The following is a 9,891-nucleotide window of genomic DNA, read 5'->3' as shown; positions in this document are numbered from 1 at the left end:
CATGCACCGTGGTTTCTCATGGGGGGAGAAGTTCCCCTTGATGGCTAAACCTTGGTATAAGGATTTTGACCCATTGTCGGAATCCTTTAATAAAATCTTGATGTGGGTTAGGTTGCCAAATCTCCCCCTCCACCTATAGTTGGATTCAGTCCTAGAGGCATTAGGGGGCTCTAGGGGACTTCTTGCCAGTTGATATGGCATCTTCCAATGTGTTTTAGATGATGTATGCTCACATTCTTGTTGAGATTGATGTCTCTAAGGGACTCCCTGAAAAGATTAAGTTGGTCTCCCCTCTTGGCTCTTGGATTCAGTTTCTTGATTAAGAAGGTATCCCCTTTCGATGCAGGGAATGCCACAAGACCGAACACCTTCTTGCCTACTACTCCTCTAAACAATCTAGATCGAAGAAGTCTCCTTCTTGGTGGAAGGGGGTTTCAGATGATCACTACATAGTTTAGAAAGCCCCCTTTGTGGGGGATTTTGGCTCATCTTAGGACACTTTGGTGGCGGATTCGGTGGTAGTTGATGGTACGATTGCTGCCCCAATAGTGGTGATCTCTCTTGTTCTCCCTCCAAATTTTGTCATTGTTGATTCGACCGTTGCCCCTCTTGTGGCTCTATCTCTAGATGTTACTGTTGTCCCTCCTCTTGCAGTCCATATTTCTTCCCAGGCCATAGGGGTTTTGGCGGCTGGGTGTGGTGTTGCTGAATTTGCATGGTAGAAGGCTACTCGTATGGTGGAGGATGGATGGACAACTGTAAAAGTAAAAAAGGTCAAGCCCTCCACTCTAACTTTTGATATGGCATTATGTTCTAAAAAGATGGGACCGAAAGGGAAATCTTGATTCCCTGTCCTATTTTGGATCTCCTAGCTTTTTTGGCCTGTTGTCCTTTGTAGTTTGACATGGTTAGGAACTTATTGTCTATCTCTTTTTTAAACATGGGGTTTTTGGTGCCCATTCAAAAACTATTTTTGTGGCTAAGGAGTACTGTGTTATTTGTGTTGCCACCCTTCTCACCTTGTTTTGGTTGGTGACCTATTTCACCTATGAGCTATAGTATTGTTTGATTTGGGCTTCACTGAATGTTTTTTGATTTGTAAAAGGGTTTCACGCACCCTTCAAAACCTATTTTCCTTATTCAAAAACAAAAAATTTGATATTATCATCTTCATCATCACTTTCGAAGAAATTTATTGCTTTGAAATCAAATTCATCATCTTCATCAACAAAGAAGCAATCTTTTGTACTATTTGACTTATAGGGCTTCTTAGGTTTTACCTTCTTTTCTCTCTTTAGACATTCATCTAAAGATGGCTAGACTCTTTGCTAGTCCAACAAGCAAAAGCTTTCTTACCTCTAGGTTCTCTTTTCATGAGTAATGCAAGACCTTCATCTATCTTCCTTTCTTCCTCTTGCTAAGTTACCAAATCTCTAGCATAATTTGCACTTGTGCTTGCACTCCTAGTTAAGGTTCTTGTTTGTCCATCTGTGTACACATTAGTTCTAAAAGCAGTTTTTATTCTGGTCTAATTTTGATTCTATTGTAGTCTTTGTTCAAATGTGTGTAGCTTCCAAAACAATGTTTCTATGTTAAATCTTGGTGTGACAATAATAATAATCTCCTCTATGGCCATTACCTTAGTCTCATAAGTAGGTGGCAACAACTTTAGAATTTTCCACACTATTTTATTATCTATAATTGTTCCATCACAACTCTTGATTTTCGCAACAAATAGATTCATCTTCCTACATTATAGAACTGCCAAGTATGTCCTTCCAATTTTGTAGTTTGGATTTCTTTGCATATTGATCATGTTGAAAAAGAACTTGTAATCTAATTCAAATATCATGAGCAAGTTACAAAATATTTACCTCAACAAATTTTGATTTAGATATGGTAGTGATTAATGCCTCTCTTACATACATGTTAAACATGAATTGTTCTATCTATTCTGTAGTACATGATCCCAAATATTTCTCTTCTACCACAACCTTCCTATCCCTTGTGATCATCAAGTAATCGATTCTTATGCATAGAAAATGATTCTTCATTTTCTCCTAGTTGTTATAGTTCTTTGTATGAAACTCTAGACTTTCCTTGCCGACTTCCATGGATCTCCTTAAGATGTTAAACTTCTTGTTCAAGGACCTGATGCTTAGATACCAATTTTTAGAAATTAATGTCCACCAACACAACTGGTGGGAGGGCTAAATAAGTTGTGGGCTTAAACAATCTTAAAATAATCATATCAAATTAATCCAGTAACCAATATATGCAACAACCACAAGATAATAGTCATGCACAATACTACAAGTTTTGTTACCTAGGAAAACTCTTCATTAGAGAGAAACCTTGGTGGGAATAATACCCACAAGATGATGTACTTTAGGAGACTTTGTATCCTTGTTAGAAGATTCCAACCCTATTAGAATCTTATAGGAAGCCAACTAAATCCACTGTCTAAATTGCTTTAGACAATCCAAAGGTGAACTGACCAATACAACAACTTCTTTGCCCATATAGTTCCTTTGAAGTTCTCAACTTAATCTTGTCATCTTCTACTCTGATCTCATCAAATTTGCATCCTCAACATCAATACAATCACAGTTACAATGACTATCTCTTACAACCAAGGAAAACATCTTTCCTTTATACCTTGTCCTAATAACTAATTGAGTCATCCTTGAGGCTTCCTCAATGTACAATGAATAAAATAGGACCTCACTAAGATATAACAATGCATGTTTCATTACATTTACACATTCCAAAATAATATAACCAAAAAAGTTGGTTAATAGTGAATAAATCACACCTTATCCTTCAGTGGCCTTTACCAATTGAACTCTAGATTCCAGTACTTCAAACTCATCCTCATGAATATGTCTTAAATCATATCAAATATTTCTCAACTAAAATCCATCTCACTTAACATATAAAATTAATTTACTGTTAAATTATTTCCTACGGATTCCTATGTGACCAATCTCCACATATTCAATTGAAACTCATGCAATCCTTCAAATAACTTTTTCTACACATAGCTATAGCATCTAGATATATCCACAAAGATTATTCTAAGCCTACATAACATAAATATTCACATTCTTGCCTTGTTGAACAAATCTTCCTCTACAACTCTAAGCGTCATAACTAGAATACATTTATGTTGACATTAATGGCAAACCAAGTTGTGAATGCAACACATAAGAAATCAATACATGTGTCAACCACTCAATTGTCTCCTTGAACATGCCAACAAGAAACTTCAAACCAATTGAAATTTGGGAAACATGAGCAATAGAATAGGGATGGACTTTGGCTAGTCCTGAAATACTTTTACTTATAGAGAAATGGATAGGATGAGGAAAGGCAACAAGCTATGCAGGAATATGCCAAATAGACTTAAGGATTTAAACTCTCAATCATAAAGTTTTCCATTCATATATATATGATATAATTCAAACCCATTTGGGTAGAGAAAACCCTAGTTTCCTTCGATGACTGGACCATGTTTATTGTCCTCATTAAAAGGAGCAAAGAGATATCTAGGTATGAATGCTTTGGGCCTTCTAGAAGTACTTAAAGGTGGATTTTTCCAAGAGTTGAGTAAATAACCTTTTATCATAAGTGGTTTCTAGATCAACACTTGCACCTCTATCTCCTATTGTAGGCCAACCTATTTCACTAATAGCAATTTTGACATTGGGGTATCCCAACTTTTCCATAGCAACCATGTTGACATCCAAATGAGTAGATAACATGTTAGTGTAGTACAATCCAACATACTTTTCTTGTTTCATAACTTCTCCAAACCAAGTATAATTTAGAGGTATTTTATCAGCATTAGATGAATGTACAAAATATGGGTAAATATTGACAAAATAAAAGGACGTTGAATTGGAAATAAATTTAGACTGTGCAATGTCATCCGTAAACTATCTTGATGAAGGAGGTGATGGAAAAATAATGCATCCATGGCCACACTTGTAGTCACCTTTATCCTCTTACCAAGATTCCACCAAATGAAGTATAGTCACCTTTATCCTCTTAACAAGGTTCTATTGGTGGTGTAGGCTTCCAGCTGTCCTTTTAATCTCCCTCGCCTTTACCTACTCCAACTACTTTATTTATTATTGTCTTCTCATCGAGAATTCTAGATCTCTCATTTTAAACTATACTTCTAGATTATTAGGTTTAGGTTTAGGGTTTGTTCCAAAGGTTGAGTCGGCTGTAATATTTTTCTAGAAGTTTGTAGATGTTTTGTCTTCTCGGCTAATGGTAGATTTCTCTATAATATTGTATGCTTTCTTATAAAAAGCACTATGCACTCATTTGAGATTATGGGGGAATGAAATATAATATAGTTTATTATGGAGCAGCACATCATGTTGTTCTGTGTCTTTGTTATTTTTTTGTCCTCTGCCCATCCATCAGATTGGTATTAGAGCTATAGACAATTTGGGCATTATTTTTATGGGCAGATGTCATTGTGGATAAAGGGAAAATGAAAGCAAAGCTGAAGATCTAAGGAAAAGATCATAGTTGTTGTGTGAAGAAGGAAGAGAAAGGGTTTGTAGTTGTTACAAGTTAGAAAGTTTTACTATTAAATCATGGCAGGAATCAGTGGAAGTATTTCACAACCACAAATTCCAACTATTAATGACAAAAATTATGATTATTGGAGCATCAAAATGAAAACACTTTTTTGTTCTCAGGATGTTTGGGATTTAGTTGAAAGTGGGTTCCCTGAACCAACAAACCAATAGGCATATCAAGCTCTTTCACAAGCTAAAAAAGATTTATTAAAGGAAAATAGGAAAAAGGATGCTAAGGCACCTTTCTTTATTCAGTAGGTAGTGGAGGAAGCAATATTTCCAAAGGTAGCTACTACTGCAAGCTCAAAGCAAGCATGGGACAACTTGCAATCAACATACTAGGGCATAGGAAAGGTAAAAACTTCAAAGCTACAAAATCTTAGAAGAGATTTTGAAAATTTACAAATGAAAGATTCCAATTCAATAGATTCATTCTTCACTCAAATAATGGGGATAGTAAATCAGATTAGATCATATGGAGAAACACTTGGGGATCAACAAGTTGTAGAGAAAATACTTAGAAGTCTACCAAATAAGTTCGATTCAATAGTTGTAGCCATTGAAGAATCTAAGGATCTCTCCTTACTATCAATAGGTGAGTTTATGGGTTCTCTCTTGTCACATGAACATAGGTTGACTCGTTCAGGAACTTCATCATTGGAGAATGCTTTCAAGACTCAACTTTCATTTGGAAGAACAAGAGGAAGATCAGATTACAGTAGAGGCAGAGGACATTTTACACCAAGAGGAGGAAGAGAAAATCCATAGTTTGAGAATAGAAGGCTAGCATCAAGCTCACAAACTAGTTTCACATCAACAAGAGGAAGGGGGAGTAACCATCATCAAGGAGAAAGGTATGAAAAATATAACATCCAATGTCATTATTGTACTAAATTTGGGCATTTTGCATCTGAGTGTAGAAAAAGACAATATGACATGAATAGGCAAAAGGCACATTTTACAAATGAAAGTCAACCCAACACTAGTGAGCAAAACACCATCTTGATAACATGCAATGTTGCACAAGAGAGTTCTAAAGAAGTATGGTTCTTATATAGTGATTGTAGTAACCATATGAGTGGGTCTAAGGAGATATTCGCAACAATAGATGAATCAGTAAAATCAAAGGTTAAGTTGAGAAATGATCATCAAATTGCAGTCATGGGAAAAGGGTCAATTAGCATAAGAACTAAGAAAGGTGAAGAAAATGAAATTCCTAATGTATATTATGTTCCTAGATTGCAACACATTCTCATAAGCATTGGGAAACTAGTACAAAAGGGATATAGAATACATTTTGAAAATGGTGAATGTGTGATTCTAGATAAAAGATCAAGCAATAGGCTAATTGCAAAAGTTGAAATGACTCAAAATAGAATGTTCCCACTTAAAATCCAAATTGAATTATTCTTAGAGCCAAATGAATTCCAAAAAGTAGCTGAATCTGCATTCAAAGCTTTACACAAAAATGAATCTTGGCTATGGCATTTAAGATTTGGTCATTTAAACTTTAAAGGGTTACAAATCTTATATAAGAAACAAATGGTCTATGGGTTGCCATCAATAGAGCCACTTAAGACAACATGTGAGAGTTGCATTTTGGCAAAGCAGCATAGAGAACAAAATTTAGTTGGAAAGTCTTATAGAGCAAAACATCCACTTGAGATAGTTCATTCAGATCTTTGTGGGCCAATGCAAACACCATCCTTAAGCGAAAAACTTTATTTCTTGACATGTATTGATGATTTCAGCAAAAAAATTTGGGTTTATTGTGTGAAGTATAAATTAGATGTATTTGTTGTCTTTAAAGAATTCAAGGCAAACCCAACACTAGTGAGCAAAACACCATCATGATAACATACAATGTTGCACAAGAGAGTTCTAAAGAAGTATGGTTCTTAGATAGTGGTTGTAGTAACCATATGAGTGGGTCTAAGGATATATTCTCAACAATAGATGAATCAGTAAAATCAGAGGTTAAGTTAGGAAATGGTCATCAAATTTCAATCATGGGAAAAGGGTCAATTAGCATAAGAACTAAGAAAGGTGAAGAAAAGGAAATTCTTGATGTATATTATGTTCCTAGATTGCAACACAATCTCATAAGCATTGGGCAACTAGTACAAAAGGGATATAGAATACATTTTGAAAATGGTGAATGCGTGATTCTAGATAAAAGACCAAGCAATAGGCTGATTGCAAAAGTTGAAATGACTCAAAATAGAATGTTCCCACTTAAAATCCGAAGTGAATTATTCTTAGAGCCAAATGAATTGCAAAAAGTAGCCGAATCTGCATTCAAAGCTTTACACAAAATGAATTTTGGCTATGGCATTTAAGGTTTGGTCATTTAAACTTTAAAGCATTACAACTCTTATATAAGAAACAAATGGTCTATGGGTTGCCATCAATAGAGCCACTTAAGACAACATGTGAGAGTTGCATTTTGGCAAAGCAACATAGAGAAAAATTTTCAGTTGAAAAGTCTTATAGAGCAAAACATCCACTTCAGATAGTTCATTCAGATCTTTGTGGGCCAATGCAAACACCATCCTTAAGCGGAAAACTTTATTTCTTGACATTTATTGATGATTTCAGCAGAAAAGTTTGGGTTTATTTTGTGAAGTATAAATTAGATGTATTTGCTATCTTTAAAGAATTCAAGGCAAAAGTTGAAAAAGAAAGTGGATACTCTATTAAAACATTAAGAACCGATCAAGATGGAGAATACATATCAAATGATTTTTTGAATTTTTGCAAAGAAAATGGCATATGGAAATAATTTACAGCAAGGTACACTCCACAACAAAATGGAGTAGCAGAAAGAAAAAATAGAACAATTATGGAGATGACAAAGAGTATGTTAAAGGAGAAACACTTGCCAAATGAGTATTGGGCTGAAGCAGTTGCATGTTCAGCATACATACTAAATAGATGTCCAACAAAAGCAGTAATAAATAAAACACAGAAGAAGCTTAGAGAAAAAGGAAGAACAATATAGCACATTTGAGAATATTTGGTTGTGTGGCATACTCATTGGTACCTCAAGAAGTGAGACAAAAATTGGATGATAGAGGAGAGAAGTGCATATTTGTGGGATATAGTGAACAATCTAAGGCATATAGGCTATACAATCCTATCACAAAGAAGTTAATAATAAGTTATGATGTTGAGTTTGTAGAAGAAGAAGTATGGGATGGTAGCTTGGATAAGTAAGATAGTGTTCCACAAGAAAATGAAGAAAATGAAACTCAAGATGTGCATTCTACAACACAAACAAATGTTCCTAAAACACCTACAAGGGTACCTACCACTCAAAAGACTACTACTCCAGCAAGCACTAACAGTAGTGAATCATCTAATTCAACACTTGCTTCATTAAGATTAAGATCTATAAATACTTCAAGGAAGACATGAAGTCTTAGAGACATATATGATGAATTACAAGAGGATGAAAATGATGATTTATGCATTAATTTTGCACTCTTAGCACATGCTGATCCAATTTATTTTGAAGAAGCTATTAAAGATGACAAATGGATTTCAGCCATGGATGAAGAAATTCAGTCAATAGAAAAGAATGATACTTGGGACTTAGTAGATCTTTCTAAAGGCAAGGATGTGATTGGAGTTAAGTGGGTATACAAAACAAAATATAACGTTGATGGAAAAGTAGAGAAACACAAGGCAAGACTAGTAGCCAAAGGCTTCACACAACAACCAGGTATAGACTACAATGAGACATTTGCACCCGTGGCAAGATTAGACACTATTAGAATGATTTTATCCAAAGAAGCCCAAAATAATTGGAAGGTTTATCAAATGGATGTGAAATCAACATTCTTGAATGGCATTTTAGAAGAAGAAGTGTATATAAAACAACAACTAGGATATGAAATTTTGGGAGAAGAACATAAGGTATACAAGTTGAAGAAGACACTATATGGCTTGAAACAAGCTCCTAGAGCTTGGTACAACAAAATAGACTCTTATTTTGTGAATAATGGTTTTAGTAAGTGTGGCTATGAACCAACTTTATATGTTAAAGTGAAAAATGAAGGAGAAATATTGATAGTTTTCTTATATGTAGATGATTTAATATTCACCGGTAATATTTCAATTAACAATTTCAAGGCAGCCATGAAAAATGAATTTGATATGACTAATTTGGGACTCATGAGATATTTTCTTAGGATACAAGTAAATCAAAATGATCAAGGCATTTTCATTTGTCAAACTAAGTATGCTACTGATTTGTTGAAAAGATTTAAAATGACAAATGTTAATTCAACCCCTACACTAGTTGCATTGGGTATCAAACTTAGCAAGAATGATGAAAGTCCTAATGTAGACACAACTTTATTCAAAAGATTAGTTGGCAGCCTTTTATATTTGATAGCTACAAGAGCAGATATAATGCATGAAGTGGACAAACCAAAAGAAACTCATTGGAAAGCTGGAAAGAGGATTTTGAGGTATATAGCTGAAACAAAGAACTTTGGGATCTTATATGCACAATCAGATCATTACAAGTTGATTGGCTATACAGATAGTGATTGGGCAGGTAGCTTTGATGATAAAAGAAGCACTTCAGGACATATCTTTCACCTAGGATCAGGAGCTATTTCTTGGGCACCAAAGAAGCAACCAATTGTGACATTATCATTAGCTGAAGCAGAATATGTTGCAGCAACATCAACAACTTGTCAAGCAATGTGGATGAGAAGAGTACTTTCAGATTTGAATCATCCACAAGAAGAACCTACAAGAATATATTGTGATAATAATTCTGCAATTGCTTTATCAAAAAATCATGTCTTTCATCAATGTAGTAAACATATAGATATAAGATATCATTATATTTGTGAATTAGTGAACAATGGTGACATATGTCTTAAGTTTTGTAGGTCCAAAGAACAGCTGGCAGAAATTTTCACAAAGCTTCTTGCAAAGAATGTCTTTGAACATCTTCGAGAAAGTATTGGTATTACAGATATACATGGCAGTGAAGATTAAGGGGGAGTGTTGGTGGCGTAGGCTTTCGGCTGTCCTTTTAATCTCCCCTACCTTTACCTACTCCAACTACTTTATTTATTATTTTCTTCTCATCGAGAGTTCTAGATCTCTCATTTTAAACTACACTTCTAGATTATTAGGTTTAGGTTTAGGGTTTGTTCCAAAGGTTGAGTCGGCTGTAATATTTTTCTAGAAGTTTGTAGATGTTTTGTCTTCTCAGCTAATGGTAGATTTCTCTAGAATATTGTATGCTTTCTTATAAAAAGAACTATGTACT

General features: G+C 34.7%; 1 pseudogene; it reads left to right on the top strand.

The window, feature by feature from the left end:
* Positions 1–8,870: 8,870 nt before the first annotated feature.
* On the top strand, positions 8,871–9,614 carry LOC149567164 (secreted RxLR effector protein 161 pseudogene; annotated as a pseudogene).
* The last annotated feature ends 277 nt before the right edge of the window (positions 9,615–9,891 follow it).

This window comes from Cupressus sempervirens, chromosome 3, assembly GCF_028749045.1.
Source record: "Cupressus sempervirens isolate cs-2001-9-10 chromosome 3, ASM2874904v1, whole genome shotgun sequence".
Classification (NCBI taxonomy): domain Eukaryota; kingdom Viridiplantae; phylum Streptophyta; class Pinopsida; order Cupressales; family Cupressaceae; genus Cupressus; species Cupressus sempervirens.
This window is presented reverse-complemented; position numbering and strand designations above follow the sequence as displayed.